Raw genomic sequence first — 22,727 nt, 5'->3', positions numbered from 1 at the left:
CACTGCTGTATTGCATCCAAAAGTAGATCAACATGCTGTTAAGCAAGTGGTCAGAATGTTTTGGCTCATCGTTGCATTTGGAAGTGCCATCTAAACACCCCCCTACAAAACCCCTTCCCCCACCCCACCCCCACCCCACCCCGAAAAGATCAATCTATTGCAGAAATTGACTCTAGCTCTAAATGTCAAAGAATGTAAATTTATCTTTATCATAGAACATGACAATTTTCATTTTCAGAATTTGATACTTTAGTATCCGGTGTGATTCAGATATCCCACCTGGCCTGAGTATTGATAGGAAGAACATGTCAGATATACTTGGGCTCCAGAAAGCAGCCATGAATTTCACCCACGTGAATGGCAAGCATGTAAGATGCTGCCACCCTCTGACAAGTGCTAACCAGCACACACTGCAGCCTGGCTATTGCTGACCTGTCTCTCACTTAGTCACTGAAACCTATAGTCATGTTCCATGGAATAGTAGACTTTTGACCTTGGCTGATATACATTCATGATTTGGATTGCTCTCTGGATTGTTGTATACACTTAAGAGGACTTTGCTACACTCTGGACGTACTTCGCGATCTCTGCTGTCATTTGTTTCTGGAACAGTCATTTTTGTTGTGACGACCTCCATGTTACCATCAGTGTGTTATCTTAAACTGTATTGTACTTGCAGAGAGTAGGACAGAAGAGATACCTGATTTTGTTTTGTTATGTTTGGTAATCGTTAGCTACCTGATTCGTTGTGAACTTATCTTTTCTTTGAATATTGACAAGTGATTTCCAGTTGTACTAAACAGTTCAGTGGTCAAGGAACCTACTGGGATATTTGATTTGGACATGTGTAAAGCTTCCCCCTCCGCCCCTCCCCCCTACAGCTGATTAGCCACATGATATGCTTGGTGAAAGAGCTCAGTTTGTGCTCCAGTGTTAGGGTTTTTTCTTTGACTTTGTCTTGCAGTGTTCCGTAGTACGATCTTGCTGCAATGGATAGTAAATTGTTGTTGTAATAAAGAATACTTTGAGGATGTATTAATAATTTTCTCTTTCAGCATAACATTTACTTGACTTACTAGCAAATTTTCACTAGTTATCACCCAGTTTGTTTCTGTGTCTATTCACTGCTGTTTGGGCAGTTGGTGAGTGTGATGCCAACTGCACACACAGCTGTTTTTTTACTCTGGGAGTAGTGCTCTTATTCATTTGAAGTACTTGTAATTGACAGTGCCACACACTTTTTCTCATTGGTCTTTCACAAAAGCATGAAGAGTTTTTCAGTAACATCCTGCATTATTGGTGAGTAGGACAATTGAGGTGCACTGCATCAGCCATCACTGACAAGGGTCCTGTTTCTGCATAATAAATTGCTGGATAAATTGCTTAAATTTTTTATGCAAAAGTCATTTTGTTTGCTTACCAGATGTTGCCTGAACAAGTCTTGTTTTGAAACTTCCTGGCAGATTAAAACTGTGTGCCGGACCGAGACTCAACCTCGGGACCTTTGCCTTACGCGGCTAAGTGCTCTACTGACTGAGCTACCCAAGGATGACTTACACCCCATCATCACAGCTTTAATTCCACCAGTACCTCATCTCCTACCTTCCAAACTTGACAGAAGCTCTCCTGCGAACCTTGCAGAACTAGCACTCCTGGAAGAAAGGATATTGCGGAGACATGGCTTAGCCACAGCCTGGGGATGTTTCTAGAATGAAATTTTCACTCTACAGTGCAGTGTGCGCTGATATGAAACTTCCTGGCAGATTAAAACTGTGTGCCGGACCGAGACTCGAACTCGGGACCTTTGCCTTTCGCGGGCAAGTGCTCTACCGACTGAGCTACCCAAGCACGACTCACGCCCCATCCTCACAGCTTTAATTCCACCAGTACCTCGTCTCCTAACTTCCAAATTTCACAGAAGCTTTCCTGGGAAGAGGAGAGTTTCTGTGAAGTTTGGAAGGTAGGTGACGAGGTACTGGTGGAATTAAAGCTGTGAGGACAGGGCCTGAGTCGTGCTTGGGTAGCTCAGTCGGTAGAGCACTTGCCCGCGAAAGGCAAGGTTCTGAGTTTGAGTCGTGGTCCAGCACACAGTTTTAATGTGCCAGGAAGTTGCATATCAGCGCACACTCCGCTGTAGAGTGAAAATTTCATTCTAAGTCTTGTTTTCCTGACAGTGTTCCTCATACCTAAATTTCTGGCACTGTATGATGAAATTCTGTGAGTATGACTTAATTTACTGTCAGTGGCACAAAATTTGAAATAAATGGCTGTTTTGAGCCTCTAAGTCCAACAAGAGACATGAACAAGCCCAGTTCTGCATCATATAAATGCAGAGATAATGAAATATGGAATAAGAGTCATAATTATGTTCAGGAATTTACATGGTCATGTAATTGTGGAATTCTGTAATGTCATAAAGCTGGTAACCATAATCCAAAATAGGGTTGATGGTACTGAAAGTTGTCATTTATGTATTCTCTGTTTTTTTAATTAAAGCTCTTATAAGTGCTATTCCAAATATTCTTATACGGTATATTATGTCTGTAAATGTTTCTATATCAGCACATCTCTCCATGTTTTTCTCATCTATGTTATTATATTGCCTAGAGGAAAAAATACCCCTTGTGAGCCGAGAAAAACTACACATATCAGAAGTTCATTATTTGTCTATTTCTGCTGTTATTTATATTTATCAGCCTTTCCTTTCCTTTCCTTTCCTTTGTGCAAAACAAACCAGAATTTTCAATAGTTCCTTATCCAAATAAATTTTTCCCTCTCATGTCAAATGTGTTTGATTTCGGTGTTGCTGTGTCATTATATTTCAAAAAATGTGCATGCTGGTGTAGCTGGCAAAGTATACCAGGCGTTAAGTTTACTTAAGGTGGACCTCTTTAGTCTTTTAGGAAAACTGTACTTACGTAAATACATAAAGCAGAATATTTTATGGTCTTTATTTACATTTTTATTTTAGCATATGTTGTGTTTTAAGTGTTGGGCAAGGAAATTTTATACATTAGTTAGTTAAATATCATAAGTGGGTAAATGATTTATGTGACCTCATCTCTGTTTTTATAGCACATAGTAAATACTAGCAAATCATCCTTCTACAACCACACAATAATACTAGCAGATTCCCTACTATTTTTCTATGTTGTATGTAGCTTTAGACAGCAACTCAAAGTAAAATAGGCATGAAGTGAATTGTTGCTCTTAATGCCACATTGTATTAGCCATCATATTGTTGGGAGGTGTTTCTAGAAATGACCAGAGATCAAACTTTAAAGTTCTGTGGACAGGCATTTACCCTCTGGATCCCCAAGTGAGACAGCAAGTAGGATTGTGTACCGTATGTGAGTTTATCACTATTTGAGATAAACTGAAATAGTAGCTCTTGCACAGTGACCATGGTTTTATAAATACAAGTGTGTGTGGGGCCATGTTTATTATTTTCAGTAATACATTATATAGTCTTCCTAGTTCCATGAATGTTTTATGTTCTCTGTAGCTTTTCAATGTTTAAACTATTATTTTACATATTTGTCTTCTGTTTCATTGTTATATTTTACAAATGATAAGAGAAACATTTATGCCTCTCAACATCTCAGGTTTTTTATAGTTGACCTGTTTTGCTGCATTGCATTTAGAATTTTTAGTACTTTGTATGCTTTTTACGTAAATTTTTTTAATCTTTATGGTTCATTTCTGTTGTAGGGAAGAAACATGAGAATTTAGCAGCAGTTCTGTGATATATTTCCACTGTTTTGTCATTGGACATCAGCTTTTAAGAAAAAGAAAAAAATCTAATTCCAAAAATATTAGTGGTTTGGACAATGCTCACATTGTAAAGTGTCACATTTAGAAGTCATCAACTGATAATTTTTGTCAAACATAACTGATGTGCTTTCAGGCAATGAAATGACATATTGTCCAGTACATTATTTTGTTTTATTTTCATTTGTTAATTAGGTATAACTGTAATTTGAACTTGAGTTTGTTTGGTAGAGCCACCATCACTTGAAAGTCATGTAATTTATGTAACATGCAGAAATAGTGAGAAATTTAAAATTAAGTGTACACTCAAAATATTCCAAAGAAAAATGGTGTCGTACTTATAGCAGGAAGTACAAGAAAAGCTCTAATTAAAACTTGTTTATTAATTGTTGGATTCTACTTAAATTTAATGTGCACTGTTTGGTTGTAATTACCTAAATACTTCTGGAAACAGTTTACCATACTTAATTTGTTGTGTCAAACTGATTAAATTTCAATAATAAGTTGTACAAGTGACTTAGGAGTCTGTATGATGACATATGTTGAGCGATACTATTTTCAATTATTCAGAAATTTATATGAATATCACTGCTTGTGAACAAGATATTAAATTAATCAAGAAGAGTCAGTTGAAAATAATGTTTAGTGTAAGTGCAAGAGGTGGTCATACCACCATACTGTAAGTTAATTTGCTTTTTGTTTCAGTAAATATTTGAATGTTCATAGCATATCTTTTCTGAACATGTTAGGATGAAGGTTCAGAGGAATAGTTATGAGATTCAGATTTTAGTAGGGGCAGGAGTTTTATCTGCTTTTTGAGTCTTACCTGATAGACAGTCCTGCAATGCAAAATCCGGCATTTGAGTTTCCCAGAGCCTTGTCAGATAGAGTTGCTTACTTTGAGTCTTGCACCTGATGTGTTGGGATTTCCTAATCTGCATAAAGTGGACTGTAGGGGAGTTACACAGGACATACTTAAGTTGTGCCTATTACATTCATTTGGGGTTACGGAATTTCCCTTGACTCTCTATTTGCTTTAGATAGTCTCCCAGGCCAGGTACCACGCTATAAGAAGTCATGGCACCAGGCAGCTCTTTCAGAGAAGTACTATTGGGGGATGACCAATATGAGTGTTTGCATTCTCCTCCAGATGTTGTGTTTGATGGAAAAGGTGGACTAGGCAGGATTAATTAAAGCTAAAAAATGTCCTTTGTCAATCTTGTTTCCACTACATGTAATAAGTGCATTCAAAATATTAAAAAGATACAAGGGGAAACCAATCATAAGTGATCATAGAAGTTTACATCAATGGTACACACCTGACCTCAAAAAATTAAGAACACGTCATTAATCTTTATAACAGATCAAAGAACAGTGAAGAAGATGTACTTCAGTACTTTCAACTATAGAAGAGGTACAGATCAGAAATTATAAAACAGAGACAGATGGAAAATGATAATTGTATGCAGCAATCACAAAACAAATGCAAGGCTGCTTGGAACATTATCAAATCATCTTGGTAATACTAATAGAACTGCATATGATATGACCAGTATCACACCCGACGAAATAAATAACTTCTTTATTAATTCTGGTAACAAAGAACACCCAGCTCTTAATAAACATCTCGGTGTGGGGGGGGGGGAGATATTCGTATTGCACAACAAACCTGCAATATCTACATACCTAGATACACTGCCTGTGGACAATACTGTGCCCATTACAACTCCATCCAACACCCCCAGCATCATATGTTCATTTCTTTGTTTAACCTTTGCAGAGAAACAACAGCCTTTCTTCCATATACTGGTGTCCTGTTAGGATCGACTGTATTAAGGAAAATGATACAGTGAACTCATATTCTGCTTTAGATTGTTTGAGGGCAATGTAAAAACTGATTTGGACTTCTGCAAGTCAGAATTTTACTACATCTCTTGCCAATGCAGTCTGTCATACACATGGTAAACTGTCTGAATTGTGGAAAAACATTGCACTGGACATGAGCAGCACGTAAGGTTAGGATTTACAGACAGCGTCAGTAAAGATTGTGATGCTGACCACGGTCTCCTTAAAAAAAAATAATTAAAAATAAACTTAATACCAGAAAATGAGAGTAAAAAAGCAAATTTCAACCAACAATACATATATCGAAACAGTTAGGATCCAAGAGCTGGAATATGAACCTTCGAAAGAATGCTGGTTCGTAACTGCGCTAGCCTCCTGGCATCAGTCCACAACTTACCTGATGATAACAAATTGGTCTGAAGTCCAAATATTTTAAAAGTTTGCCGCAATGATTCGCCTGAGAATGTTTCAATCTGCTCTGTTGTAACTTGGAAGTATAAGTGACCTAGTCATAACATTACAGGTATTTCGCTGCACTCATTGTACACTTCTTTCTGTTTAACATAGTGGTGATGTGACTACATTTCTTTTGGAAGAGACTTTTTTTCAAATCGTAGACTGAGAGTATTGACATCTGGAAAACAGCAGTGCATTTAACTGTATTGACGTAGATACTGTGTACATTTTTTATCATTGTTGGAGATTGTTATACACGCAAATTCCAAGGCATACTGTTAATGAGTAAATGGTAGCAGAAGGCAAGATCATTATATTAATGATTCACTTGGGGTAGATTATGAAGAAGTTAATGACACAGTCATTCAGTTTTCATTCAGGTATGTACTGCAATTGTTAACAATGATATTGACATGAAAATCTGCTGACAAGGAGTGTAGGTGCCCTCATACCAGCTTCGGTCAGAAGAGTGGATGTGGATCCGTATTACATTTAGGAAGTGTGAAAGATTGGAGAGAGTGATGGTATGAAGGGGAACACTGCTACTAGACATACACGTGTATCTAACTAACGAAAGCAGTCTGATGGTAAGACTAGACCTGTAACTTCCAGGACTGATGACCTCAGAAGTTAAGTCCCATAGTGCTCAGAGCCATTTGTAACTTCCAGGCAGATTCAAGTCCTGTACCAGACTGGATCTCAATCCAAAAACTCTCCTTTTACAGGCAGTGTTCTTACCAGTCGAGTTATCTGAGCATGACTCACAGTCTGTCCTTCAAAGCTTCACTACTTCCAGTCCCTCCCCCCAACTTTTGAAACTCTTACTTCCTTAAGTGCTCATTCAAAATGGTATGCAGGAGAGCTTCTGTGAAGTTTGGGAAGTAGAGGAGAGGTACTGGCAGAGGTAAAGCTGAAGCTGTGCGATCAGAGTTTGTAAAGAACCAAGATTTCGACCAGTTAGAAAAAGTGGACTGTTTGATCTCACTTTTACTTGGAGCATTTTCAGCTATTATATTTTTCTTTTTTGAAACTAATGAGAACATTTTTGTAAGCTACAACTTGTGAACATAAAATCCCAGAAAAATAGTCATCCTATCAGTTTCACTTTAAAAATAGAGAATGGTAAATGGGAACATAGTTTTGAAGAGAAATTGTTGCCAAAAATAATGTAAGCTTGATAATTTAAGTTGCTCAAGTAACAACAAATACCATGTGTACTTACAAAATCTTGAAATTCTATTTGCATTGTTGCAAACTGTAATTTATTATTCATTAGGTAAATCATCTTTCTTTTATGAAAATGTTAACTTCACCAAAAACATTTTTATTTGATACAAAATCATAATATGTAAATAAAATTACATAGATATAACATACTGGAAACTTCAATTTTTGATTCATTGTTGTTTTATATACTTTTTGTAACTATTTTTGCTCTAAGTTTTTTCTGCTAATAAAAACACATAGTTTTGTCTACATTTTCACTGATAAGGAAACCAGATGTTAACATAATAATTAGTATATAAAGCTCAGTCTGCATTGCCAATGAACTCTTGAATGCCTGTGCCTTAGAGGCTAAAAGACATGCCTAAACTATGTGTGTTTATTTTTGTGTATTTTGTAAAGAAAAAATTTTTGTAATACTTTCCTTAAACAGTTATCATTGACTGTTTAGGTTCACTTTTACTACTAATTATAAAGTTTCTGTTCAATTTTCATACTTCCAATAGCAATATAATTCATCATTTCACCATTACTTCACTTTTCTGACAGGGCTCTAACTCAGCTGATTAATTTTACTGTCTTATTTCTGTTCTATTTAGCAGCTTATTATCATATCACTGTTGTTACTCATCACTCGAACCATTCAAAGTGTACACTTTGTTTTTATTTTGTTTATCGTCTTTACAATACTGTTGCATACAGATTATTCTAGCTCTGTTTAGTGAGGTTCTGTTCCTGATACCAGTCAGCTGTTTAATGACCACTGCCAAAGTCTACTGGCCTTGGCCTCCCCTCTCCCTTAATAGACATGCTCCTTTCACTTCTGGGAACCTTTGTTCCCCTTTGCAGAGTGCCCCGCGATGCAGTGTCCCCCCACCCTCACTAGCCCAGCCCAGCCCTACAGTGGCATACTTGCAAGCTTTGCAAGTGAGCACACTAAGCTCCATATTACACACCCAAATGTCCAGTCTCTGGCAAATCATCTCGACAAGTTCCATTACATATTTCAAGACATAGACAGCCATCTAATACTTCTGTCGGACACCTGGCTCAAACCAAGTATTCCCACAAGTTCAATAAATCTAGACGGTTACATCTTTCTTAGGCACGAAAGATGAGGAGGTGGAGTAGGGGTTTACACATGCCTTGATTTATCACGTACTGTGTTACACATCCAACAATAATGAAAATAAGCAAGTGAAATATATGTTCATAGAGATCAAATCCCTTAATAGAAAGTGCCTAATGCGTGTCCTCTACAAACTTCCCAAAGTTCAAAACTGGCCTTTCACGTCTCAAACTGAAGCACGAGCATAGAATTATACCTGTTAACACTAACAAATTTTCTGTACAATAGTCCTTTCAGTATGAAATTTAAGCCAATGCTTTCTTCTTAAAATGTGTCGCTACTTCAGCCTGTTCCCATCCATCATACGAACAGTAGTCATGCTCTCATAGATACTTTTGCAATGAAATCCCCAAGCTGAGTAATTTATATGTCTCAAATATCTGCACCTGGCATGTCCAGCCATGACATACTCTCTAGAATGTCCAGAAAGAGACTGCAATTTACTACTTACCAAGATTTCAGACTGTGAGGCAAACAGAGGAGCTACTTGATTGAGAAGTAGCGGCTCCAGTCTCAAACTGACATACAGCCGGGAGAGCGGTGTACTGATGACATGCCCATCCATATCCGCACGGGGTCTCAGGTTCAATTCTCGGCGGAGTCAGGGATTTTCACTTGCCTCGAGATGTTTGGGTGTTTGTGTTGTCCTTATCATTCATGAAAGTGGTAAGATTGGACTGAGCAAAGGTTGGGAATTTGTATGGGCGCAGATAACTTAGCAGTTGAGTGCCCTACAAACCAATCATCATCATCATCATCCATATCCGCATCCAGTGATGCCTATGAGCTGAGGATGACACGGCGGCTGGTCAGTACCTTGGGCCCTCATGGCCTGTTCGGGAGGAATTTAGTTTTAGAGATTTCAGTCTCATTAATTCGTCTGTTCTTGCAAGTAAGGTACAATAAATAGTTTGGGGGACATCCTCTATTCCTCTCTCAGTCATAAACAAAAAACTCCATGGGTCTACTTACAAATTTACTCATCTATATGACAAGTAGGCTCCCCTGACGAGCAGAAAAATAAGAAAGAAACATGCACCTTGGTTAACTGAATAACTAAACCAGCTTTTGATTCTCAGAGGTCCTGCATATTGGACATACAAACTAAGTCCCGCATCTGAAAATCATATTGCTTACAATCAATAGTGTAACAGCCTGTCAGGCTGTGAGAAATGCAAAACTGAGGCATTCCCATACATTAATCAAGAACAGAAATAGCCCAGCTGTCCTGTGGAAAAACCTGCATGGTCTTGGTACAGGCAAAGTAAAAGCTGCAGCTGATCCCATTGTCGCAGTTGAACTGAAACAGTACTTATGTTACCCACAGTCACAATTGAACCACATACGAAATAGACACACATTGATTACTTGTGGTTTTGTAGGATTGAAGGGACCAGACTGCTACGGTCATCGGTCCATTGATTACTTCATAAGGGTAAATGACTGTAGCAACAAAAAATTCTATCTCAAGCATGTTTCTTGCAATACGGTCATGCATGTCAGACCAGGATCTACAGGACGTGATGGCATCACAGTCCAAATGATGAATATTATTATTGACCCACGACTGTCCACTATAACAGATACCTTCAAACACTCCTTGACCACAAGTGTTTTTCCTGAGTTCTGGAAACAGCCCCTTAATACCTGAATAAATTGCTACCAGAAAGAAAAATCATATTTTGTAACCAGTAATGAAATATTACAGAGTACATAAGGTCAAATGTAAGATGTGTTGTACCTCTCAGATATAATCAGGTATATCACATATTTGCGACAACAGGCATTTGAGAAATTGAATACTCACAGGAAATCACTTAGTAAAAGATATTTATTTAACATTTTGATGTTACATTGATAGAATTTCTGCTGGCATGCATTTCAAATAACAACATAGTCTTATTTGTGAAATTCTGGGATGAATATTAAACGTACTACATACAAAAACTAGTTGCCCTGTAGAATTTGATATTTTATCTCTTTGCCTTGTGTCAGTAACCTGAGGCTAATGACCTAGGTAGACTTACTGGGACCAGTGTTCGTGGACCTTGATGATGCTGTGGTAGTTCTGCCTTTATACATGCTGAAGCCTACCTTTTTTTCCTTCAGTTGTAGCATATCATATATTGTGTATTATGGGGAAATCTGAAACTGTCACAGCCCAGGGTGCATACGACCCAGGACAACCGGGAATTTTTTCATCCGGGAAAAACCCGGGAATTTTTCGGAATTCTGGGAATTTTTCATTGTTTTAGCTTTTAGTTAAATGTTTGTAATTTTGACTGCAGAATTGAATCTCTAGCAAAGAATGTTATTGTATTCTGCTAGTGGAGAATGATACTGCAGCAATAAAACATACATAAGAGGGAAAAAAATAAAACTTTAGTGGCAAAGGAAATATGCAATTTACAACAACAAAAAACCATGCACGCACAAGCGTCTGCAAATAGCAAAAATATGTCAAAAGACTTAAGGGGCAGACTGTAATTCTTCGTAACAATAAACTGCTTGCTATGAGCATGACGTCACAACTGTTCACATAAGGTTCGTTTGACCAATTGCCAGCGGTCTGTTGCGCATGCGCATTTGACTCGCGTATGAGCAGTACCTTCTCCCGCTACGTGAAGTTTGGCTGTTAGCTGTATCGGTAGTAGCAGCAAGCAGCCAGATGCAAACGCGAAAAATTTTTCTCGCGTGCCCTAGCTGGCAGATTCATGCTTGCACAGAGTTGTCTGAGTTGTAGTGGGGAGGGGGTTAACCTCCACGTGACCCGTGTTTACGTTCAGCGATTTCGCTGCTTCTCTTCGTGTGCAGCTCCCACGTCAAATGAAAACAAAACGGATTTCTGTGGCCTAGAGCTGTCAAGTGAATTAAAATACATCCACATAGTTACGGAGGGCAAAAATATATTATTAATTTCAGTTTTCTGATTTGATTTTATTTCCAAGTTAGTAGCAGTCAAGCATTAATCGCCTTACAGAACAGTGAATTTAATTTTGCAAGTTTGCTAAAGAAATTTGGCTTTATTAATCTTTCCGCCAAGGCAATTATTTTATTTGAAACGAAGTGTTTCATTCAACAGCATTGGCTAGTTCCAACTGTTTGCTGAATTTCAAGTGAACGTTATCATCTTCTGCCATATATGGCATTATGCCATAATAAAGAACCAAAAATGAGATCCTAGAGTACTGGTACTCCAAGAAAATGTCCATCCCAAAAACCACACTGAAAAGCTTAATATCAGATGGGACCGACTTCATTGTGAATCTGGAAAAAGCCAATTTGCACTTCAAGCCGAATTATGCATTTTAGTATGGTTTACGAAATTCCGATCCTCTTTGGAGTATCCTCTGATGCACTGTTCCTTTTATTGTGTAATGTAAGCTTTCTTAGTGCTTTATACACACGAACATATGGGCTTCATACGCCACTGCAGTTGCACACGCACAATAATGCCTGTTTTCTGGCTCTCTCTGGCAACCGGTAAATTGAACCTATTTCTAACAGTCTCCGGATAGTATTGCGAACGGTGGTTAGAAAAGCGTTACTTTCAAAGTAAATTTCTTTTTACGCAAGATGAGTTATGTTACGAGTGAGAAAGTGGGATGGATATCTAAATCACAGAGCGTTCGAAACTGAACAGTTTGAGGACCAGCCACTTACAAGAATTTCGAGCCGAGACATTTATGTCATAACTTTAAATTTACTGGCACATTTGTGTGATGTGTCTTAAAGTATAACACACGCAAAAAAGATAAATATTACATGTGAAAGCGTAGCGTCTGTTGTAGCGTGTTAATCTTAGAGACTAACGTATGTGAAAGCTTAGCTTTTCTTGTAGATATACGGTACTGTGTACATTAATGTAAACCGTTAACTTTTCCTCTTGCGTGTTCGTGCTATGTAACCAGTGATCTTGCTATTGGCTGACTATAACACGTGTCCTATGCTCTGAATAGCTGCTGTCATCAGCTGACTAGATCTCGTGGCTTGAGATATGACTCGCTTACAAAAGGACATCGCAACCTCGGTTTCAACACTCCGGAAACTAATGCGCAGTGTTTGGTGCAATTCGAATTTACAGTTTCGTAATACGAAAATATGCAGCGTATATGTTGCTGCAAATCAAAGGTCTTTCCAAAACTTCTCTCCCTATTTTTTTTTTTTTTTTTTTTTTTAAAGTCTCTCCAAAACTTCTTTGCCCCGTCTTTTCCTTTTTTTGCGGGAAGTTCTAAGCTATTGTATAAAACGTTAACCATTCAAAGGATTGATAAGTTTTACAGTTCCAAGGGAAAATCTACGGAAAACCTACTGTCACTTAGGACAGAAAAAGTGTATTTTCGCCCGCGAAAAAGTATATTTTTTAAACGGGATATCCGGGAGAAATCCGGGAATTTTTTTTCCTTGTCACCGTATACACCCTGCAGCCACTCTCTGCAAGTGGTAACAAGCTTTGAAATATCAATGTGCATTTCATGGAGCATAAAACCTTGGGGGTCCTTCGATAAGAAAATAAAAGCCTCAGGGTATTAGCAATTCATTACAATTTCCACATCACCTTAAAAGCGAAATGTTACGAGTCAAAACAGTGTTTATTTTTTTTTTAAAGTCTCAGTCCTTCACAAAAGCTGGGAACAAGACAAGAACGTTCACCTGATTAGACTGAATCAGATTCCATATCAAGATTCACTTTATCAAAAAAGTTTCATATATTGAATACAAATGTCTGTTTCAATCAGAAAATAAATAAATAAAACATACACTTTATGTGGTTAGGGTGTATAAAATCCATTTTCATGAATAAAATTTAATGCTGCGACCACTCCATTGCTAAAATTCTCTTAACACTGATATGATCCCTGTGTGCAAGCTGAATGCCAGAACAGTATAAATCACCCAGTCCCTGTGTCTGCTTTGAGCCAGAACTGATAGAGTGGTATGATGCACTATGGCTTGGCAGAATAGCACATAAGACCTGCTCATGAGGTCACCAAATATGATTGTGACATCATTCAATTGGTTTACATCTGCAATGTTCAGGTGTGAAACTTATGTATTTGCCCCACAACAGTATGCAGGGTAATGTAGTCATGGAGTCTTAGTTGTACTGAACTGTAAACCTGAAGATGAGAGACATCATTTTTAATATTTTTGTAGCTCAAAGGTTTGGTTGTATTGAATATTAAAATTGCCATTAATCTCATACACAGCTGCTACCACTAATAATGGATAAAGCTAAAAAGAACTGCATATGTTATTATTAATGAAAATTTGTGTCAGAAGAGACTCAGAGCCAGATTCGCTGCTCTTCAAATTTTCATTGATACTGTTGATTCCACTCTTAGTTTCAGAACACTACTACCGTAGGTTCTCTCTCGCAGTATGTGGGAGTAGTGGTAATGAGGGAACAAAGTTTATGGAGGAATATGACTTACACTGGTACATAGGATATATGTTAGTTCACGGAAATGATATTAATGGAAAAACTGCCTGTAATAACTGTAATTAGTCGTGGAAATCTGCTTTCCAGGTGAGTAATATAGGTAACTATCGACAGTCACATGGTAAACATCGCCAAGATAAAAAAGAAGCAATGAAAAAACAAGAAACCTAAAAACTCGTCTTGCAAGAGGCCTACTACAAAAACAGTGCCATGTTGCATTAATAATAGGTATGTGGCTGCAGTGGGTAGATAGCCAAAGACAAAGAAGTGTAATTTTGACAATGACTGTATTTCTTTTCCCAGACAATAAATAATTTCAAAAACGTACTTTTGACCATAGAAACAGTACGGAAAGCATCTGATGATTTGTTTACACTCAAGTGGGCATAAATTCATAATTGGATCCTTCTAATGACCTCCAGATGCACCTCCAAATGTATCCAAAACTTTAGAAAAAAAAACAAATTTCAGTAGTACGTAAGTTTCCCAATCATATTGTTATTGAGGAGACTTCAATTGTGGCTGTGACAAGACATCCTGCAAAACACTATAAAATGGATCCTCTGAGAACTACCTAGAACAGATTTCTCGGAAGTCTACTTATGATGGAAATATCTAACAGCAACCAATAGACCTGAACCCTTTGAGGATGTCTACATAGAAACTGGTACCAGTGGCCATGAGGCAACTGTAGCTACAATGATTACTAAAGTACACAGGGCAACTAACACAAGTAGAAGGGTTATATTTTCAACAAACTAGGTAAAAGGGGCATGCAGTAATGTAGTACCTCAGTAATAACTTGAAACATTTAGCTCCAGAGAGGAGCATGTAAGAGGAACATGGTACAGGTTTACAAGAGTAGTTCACTGTACATTTGATAGATATGCACCCAGCAGAACAGTTCATGATGCGAGAGACCCTCCATGGCATACAGTCTCTGTAAAGAAACAGACTACTATACAATAGATATAAAACAGACCATAGGGTTAGAGATAAGGAGATACTGAATGATACATGTTTGGCACTCTAGAGGCAATGTGTGAAACCTTGAACAACTACTGTAGCTTATTATTATCTGTCACAAAACCTCACGAAATTTTGGTCATGTGTAAAGGCTGTTAGTAGAATGAAAGTTAATGTCTAGATACTCATGGATGAAACGGGGATTGAAATAGAGGTTAGCAAAGCAAAAGGAGAAACTTGCATTTCAAATGATCCTTCGCAAATGAAAATCAATAGGTACTGCCCTAATTTAGTTCTCGCTCATCTGCAAAGATAAATGATATAGATGTTAGTATCAGTAGTGTTGATGAACAGCTGAAATCGCTAAAATTGAACAAAGCTCCAGGCCCCAATGGAATCCCTATCGGATCCTCTATCAAATTTGTGCCTGATCTAGCTTCTCTTCTAACTATAATCTAGTATAGGTCCCTCGAACAAAAAAACTCTGCCCAGTAGTTGGAAGATAGCGCAGGTCACACCTGTCTACAAGAGTAGTAGTTAAAGTGATGGTACCATCTAGTATCCTTAACATCCATTTGCTGTAGATTCTTAGAACATAATGAGGTACCTCAAACAGAATGGCTGCCTCCATGCCAACCAGCATAGATTCCGAAAACATCAATCATGTGAAACCCAACTCGCACTTTTCCAACATGACATGCTGAAACCCACTTATCAATGCAGTCAAGTAAATGCAGTATATTTCAGAAACGTACTTGACTCCATAGCACATCTACATCATACTCCAGCACAAAACAGTGTGTGGTGGAGGGTACTTGTGATGCCTCCTTCCCTATTTCACTTGCAAATGGCATGTGGGAAGAATGATTGTCAGTAAGCCCTTGTATTATTAGCTCTAGTTTTTCAAATTTTCTCCTCGTGGTCATTTGTGACATGTATGCGAGTGGAAGTAATACTCTGAGGTGACTAAAGTCATGGGACAGCTGCATGGAGATGGCAGTAGTATCGTGTACAGGAAGCATTAAAGGGTAGTGCATTGACAGAGCTGTCATTTGTACTCAAGTGCTTCAAGTGAATTGTTATCGACATGACTATGACCACACGACAGGAACAAATAGACTCTGAACGTGAAATGGTAGTTGGAGCTAGACACATGGGACATTCATTAACAAATTCAATATTCTGAGATACACAGTTTCAAGAATGAATCAAGAATACCAAATTTCAGGTATTACCCTTCACCACAGACAATGCAGTGGCCGACAGCCTTCACTTAATGACAGAGTAGCGGCATTTGCCTAGAGTTGTCAGTGTAAACAGACAATCAACACTGCGCCAATAACAGCAAAAATCAACATGGGGCATATGACGATCGCATCCTTTAGGACAGTGCAGCGAAATTTGGCGTTAATGGGGTATGGCAGCAGGTGATTGATGTGAGTGCCTTTGGTAATAGCACGACATCGGCTGTAGCGCCTCTCCTAGGCTTGTGACTATATATATGTTGGACCCTAGACGACTGGAAAACCCTGGCCTGGTCAGATAAGTCCTGATTTCAGTTGGTAAGAACTCATTGTAGAGTTTGAGTGTGGCACAGACCCCACAAAGCCATGGACCCAAGTTGTCAGCAAGGCACTGTGCAAGCTGGTAGTGGCTCCATAATGGTGTGGGCTGTATTTACATGGAATCGACTGCGTCCTCTGATCCAGATGAACTGACTGTTGACTGGAAATGGTTCTGTTCAACTACTTGGATACCATTTGAAGCCATTCATGGACGTCGTGTTCCCAAACAATGGTGGGAATTTTTATGGATGACAATCCACCATGTCACCAGCCCACAGTTGTTTGCAATTGGTTTGAACAACATACTGGACAATTTTAAGTGAATGGTTTAGCCACCCAAATCGCCTGACATGAATCCCATCGAACATATTTGTGACATAATCGAGAGATCAATTTGTGCACTAAATCTCTCACCGGCAACGCTATCGCATTGTGGATGACAATAGAGGCAGGATGGCTCAGTATTTCTACAGGGGACTATCAACGACGTGTTGAGTCCATGCCATGTCGAGTTGCTGTCCTACGCTGGGCAAAGGGTGGCCCAAAACGATATTAGGAGGTGTCCATGACTTTCGTCACCTCATTGTATGTTGTCCGACTCTTCTCAGAGAGTATTGTCTCGAAATTTCACTCGTAAACCTCTCCATGATGCACACCACCTCTCTTTAATGTCTGCACTGGAGTTTGTTGAGCATCCGCCGACTAGACAATCCCATGATAAACCCACCAGTCTTCGTTGGATCTTCTCTATCTCTTCTATCATTCCTATCTGAAAAGTATCCCAAACTGATAAACAGTACTCTACAATCAGTCAAACTAGCGCATTGTTAGCCACTCCCTTCGTGGATGAGTTACATAGATTCTTCCTATGTATCTCACTCTAGCATCAGGATCCTACTATTTGTTTTATGTGGTCTTCCACTTAAAGTTGCCCTGGATATTTACCCCTAGATATGTTACTGTAGATACTTTTTCCAGCAAGTTGTCATCAATAGTGTAGTTTTACAGCAGTGGATTTATTTTCCTATATATGCAAAATATGTTACATTTATGTACATTCAGAGTCATTTGTCAATCATCTATAGGTCATTCTACAAATCGGTACTGTCTACTGGCGTTGCTAAATTCTTGTTGACAACCGCATCACCTGTGAACGGTCTTAAAAAGCTTCAAACACTTTTTAATAGATGGCCCATCGTTGTGTAGGGAGTGCGACCACGGTGGGGGAGGCAGGAGTGTGGACACATCGTTGGGCCAGAAGCTGTGGCTCAGGGGTCAAGCTTCCGGCCATACCCCGCCATCTGTCCTCCGCTCTGGCGGAAATGTCCCCCGGAAAACGACCAGAAGGGTACGCGTCCACCTTCTGCTGCCATGAAGCAGATGAAGATGGCGGCGACTGCTGCGGTGTGGGTGGGTCCGGCTCCATTGGGAGGACGAGAGGACGCAGAGGAGGAGAATACCCCATCTCAATGTGGTCGTCCCTCGGTGTCGTGATGACACCCTCTGGCACCTGCTGTGGCCGCGCTGTCCTCTGGACCTGTGAATCTGGAGGAAGATGGACTGAAAGACCATCATGTATACGACAGAGGCGAAGTTTATTTTGATGGTAGCACTGCAAGCCATCGGGACCTGAAAGAAGATACATGCAAGCGCCAAGTCGACGGACGATATCGCCTCGCGCCCACCGTCTGCTACCGCTAAAAACCCTGTGAAAGACAATATCATGTGGCGCGAAGCAATACTTGCGACCTTCCTTCAGATGCTGAGGAGGGTGGAGCAGTATCCGATGGTGGCGGCCGTGAAGCAATTCCACTGGCGATGGTCCATCTCGTGGGTACGAATGATATGAGGCAAGAAACAGTTGCAATGCTTGTCCCCTAGTGTGAGCGGAGCAAAGTTTGGTCATCTGCTGCTTGAAGGTTCTAACAAAACGATCCGCATCACCGTTTCACTGTGGATGGAATGGTGCATTAGTGAGATGCTGTATGCCATTGCGTTCACAGGATGTTTCAAATTCATTGCACCTGAACTGAGGGTCGTTGCCTGTCACTATTACTTCAGGTAAACGTTCTAGGCAAAAAAAAAAAATCGATGACAACACCTGAACTGTGCTACGTGACGTTGTCGAGTTCGTTGAGACAGAAAAAGGAAACTTGCTATATGAGTGAACCACAGTCAACCAGCGTGTGTTCCAAAAAGGTCCCACAAAGTCTGTGTGCACATGTTACCATGGCGATTGCCACTTAGGTGAAGCAGAGAATTTTTGTGGCAGAGCGGACTGATTTTCCGCACATGCGTGATACTGTGACGTAATCTGTTCTATTTGGACGTCCATCCTGCCAAGTACAGTGTCGACGCACCAACTGTTTCGTACAAACAATCCCCCAGTGTCCTTGGTGGAGTAACTGCAACACTTCTTTTTGCAAAGCTTTAGGGATCAACACACATGACTGTCCACTATTATTTTGAACAAGATTCACACCTTTCTGTTCAGCGAGGCTGTGCTGACGTACAAAGTATCGTCGCACTACAGAGCTTTTTATGCTATTCAACGAGTGAGGCCGAGATGTGCGATTATAATTGAGCAAAATGTTCAAATCTGAATCAGCGTCCGTGGTCTATGCAATTTTCTTATAGTTCAGCGGAAACGGCCGAAGCAATTCAGAATCCTGAGCATCGATGTGACATCAAGATGCAGCAGAAGCGTCAAAGACAGGGCCAATCAAAAGATGTGAAAGTGCGCCCGCATTAGTATGTTGAGCTGTCGGACGATACACAATATCACACTGGTATTGAGACAAGAAGAAAGCCCGTCTTTGCACCTTTTGGACAGTTTGTACAGGAACCGGTTTCGTTGGATGAAACAAGGACTGCAAAGCCTTGTGATCCGTTACTAACTAGAATTTTCTGCCGTACAAATAGTGGTGGAATTTGATGACACCATACACAATAGCCAAAGCCTCTTTTTCAATTTGTGAATAGTTACGTCGAGCTTTGGACAACACTTTTGATGGGAAAGCAATAGGCATGTTTTTATCACCAATTCTGTGCGAAAGCACTGCACTGATTCCTTAAGAGGAAGCGTCAGCTTGCAATACAACGGGTTTGTCAGGATCAAAGTGAACTAAGCATCGATCACTGAACAATGTATCTTTAAATTTTTGAAAAGCTACTTGGCACTCATCTGTCCAAACAAAGGGGACATTCTTGTCGCGCAAGCGAGGAGCTATGATTTGTGCAGCATTCGGTATGAACCGAATATAATTGTTCATTTTCCCTAAGACTGACTGCAATTCTGTGACATTGCAAGGAAGTGGCAAGTCTTGTATGGCTAACAATGCAACTGAAAAGGATGTATACTTTGACTGTTTATGACATGAGCAAGATACTGCAACTTAGGTTTACAAAAATCGCACTTGTCCAGTCTACACTTCAGTCAGGCATCAGATAACACACGAAACAAAGCACATAAATTTGCAATATGTTCTTCAGGTGTCCGACCTGCTACTACAATATCGTCCAAGTTTGAACAGTTTGGCACTTGTGCAGTCAGCTGTTCCAAATATCATTGGGAAAATGGCGGGTGTGCAAGCACTGCCAAAAGGCAAATGCAAATATTTAAACAAGTCCAAATGAGTATTTACTAGACACACTTTTTGAGATTCTTCAAAAAATGGTTCAAATGGCTCTGAGCACTATGGGACTCAACTTCTGAGGTCATTAGTCCCCTAGAACTTAGAACTAGTTAAACCTAACTAACCTAAGGACGTTACAAACATCCATGCCCGAGGCAGGATTCGAACCTGCGACCGTAGCGGTCTTGCGGTTCCAGACTGCAGCGCCTTTAACCGCACGGCCGCTTCGGCCGGCTGAGATTCTTCATCGAGTGGTATCTGAAGATATGCGTCACGCAAATCAGTTTTTGAAAAGTAGCGTCCAGCGCCTAATTTGTCCATGAGATCTTCTGGGTGTGGCAATGGATAAGTATCAATAACAGTTTGTGGGTTGACTGTAGACTTGAAGTCAACACAGAGGTGAATGTGACCTGAAGGTTTGGGGAGCAAACCCAGTGGACTTGCCCATTGACTAGCTTGTATGAGCGCAATAACCCCACAATCTTGCTATCCTTTTCAGTTCAGCAGCGACTTTGTCCCGTAATGCGATGGGAACAGTTCTGGCCCGGCAAAATTTCGGCTGATCATTGTGTTTCATAGTAATATGGACAACAAAATTGTTAGCTCTGCCTAAACCTTCAGAAAAGAGTTCTGGGAATCCTTTTAGCAAGCTAGCTACACTGTCTTTTGCACTGAATGTGGATACTGACAAAACATTGTCCTGAATGTTAAAGCCAAACAAATTAAATGAATCAAGACCAAATATGTTCTCACACTTGCGTGATTTTAGCTCTGTAAAAGTCACTGTTTGCGTATGCGAGCGATACATAGCAGGCAAATTACATGTTCTGAGAACGGGAAGGTTTTGTCCATTACAAGCCGTCAGTTGCGTGCTGGTTTTAGACAGGCCTGGGGAGCCTAACAGTTCATATGTGTGACGATTTAGCAATGTGACAGAGGCACCCATGTCCAATTGAAATTTGCCACAAATGAGTAAATGAACAAAAAGTTCGTTTGACTGGCGTATCACGGTCGCAGGTTCGAATCCTGCCTCGGGCATGGATGTGTGTGATGTCCTTAGGTTAGTTAGGTTTAAGTAGTTCTAAGTTCTAGGGGACTGATGACCTCAGAAGTTAAGTCCCATAGTGCTCAGAGCCATTTGAACCATTTTTTGACTGGCGTATCACTAACGAAATGCATGCTTGCTAGTTGCAGTCTTGGAGTATACTGCATTAATGACATAGGCCTTGTGGCAAGAGTTTTGTGAGTAGTCTGAATTCTGATGTTTGTTCCATTGCAAATACGGATTGTACATGTCCTTTCCTACCACAAGCGTAACACTAAGCTTGTCAGGAGGGGCAGTCTTGGCGTTTGTGCCGTAACACCTAGGGCAAGACTTAATTTTGTTACCCTGTATAGCTGTCTGTTTAGCAAACTCCTTATGCGGCGTGGAACGTTGTTTAGTTGGCACGGCTAACGCACGGTGTCGGTGCGTAATGGGGCGATCACAAGCAAGGAACTCAACCTGACAAGTAGCTGGCCGCTCAAATGTATGAGCTGACAAGGCACCAGAATCGTACTGATCAGCGCCGGCTTTAGGGTGGGGCGACTCGGGCGGTCGCCCAGGGCGCCGGGGCCCAAGGGGCGCCACGTATTAAACGCATGTAAAAAAAAATTACAATTTACAATCACCCATTTCGCGAAACTAAAATATTATTCAGTCTCATTCAACATACGTCGCTAATCTCATGAATGCGCGATGAATTCGGGGTAGCAGAAGAGAAATCATGCTGAATGCAATCTTCGTATTGTCTGCAACCATCCGTGTTTGACGCGGGCTAGCACGGGCTCTACCAAAGCGCCTCTCTTATTTGTTTCAAGAACTGCAACAAGGAAGAGCCCATGCAGCCGCACCATCTCTCGTTTACAACAGAAACTACCGGTCGCTCCAAATAAAAGAAAATACAGACTGTGAAATATACATTACATTATGATTTAATTAATACGAATGTATTTATATCGAATATTTGTGACTTAATGACTCATGTACATTAATTAATAGATCATGCAATGCGTGCACTGCATTCATAGAGAATTCTCCCCTAACTTACTGAAATAATACAGCGCCACACAATGTTTGTTAGACTGCATATGCTGGCAGCGCTACGATTTGCACCCGCATGTCAGTAATTGTCAGTAAGAGTCGGAGGCAGCGGTCATGTTTTCATGGCTGAATAATTGTGAGTGAAACGAGTGTCGTGACTGTGTCAACATTTTAATTTTCTGGTAGGTGCGAAAAACATTTTTATCTTTCAGTTCAGGTTTTTCTCTAGTTACGTCTACTGATAGGTGAATTTCTTTATTTGTTATAGATCGAATATTGTGGTCGCGAAATAGAGCAGTGTCCAAGCAATAATTTGTCAAATTATTAAATCATGCCAGAAGAGAAGGAAATGATTAAAAAAAAGCTTTCTGGTTCAGAAAATCGGAAAAGAAAAGCTGAAAAAGAAAAAGTTATTGAAGAAACTAAAAAGCACATGAATATTTATAAGTACCTTAAAGGAAATTCTAAGGCAAATACTTCAGATATTGAATCAAAAGTCCATGTATCAGCAAATATTTCTTCAGACTGTGAACAATTATACACAAAAAATATACAATCACCTATTGAAGGTGATCAAATTGACCAGCGCAGTACATCTTTGCATGAATCC

This window comes from Schistocerca americana, chromosome X (genome assembly GCF_021461395.2).
Source record: "Schistocerca americana isolate TAMUIC-IGC-003095 chromosome X, iqSchAmer2.1, whole genome shotgun sequence".
NCBI classification, from domain to species: domain Eukaryota; kingdom Metazoa; phylum Arthropoda; class Insecta; order Orthoptera; family Acrididae; genus Schistocerca; species Schistocerca americana.
This window is presented reverse-complemented; position numbering follows the sequence as displayed.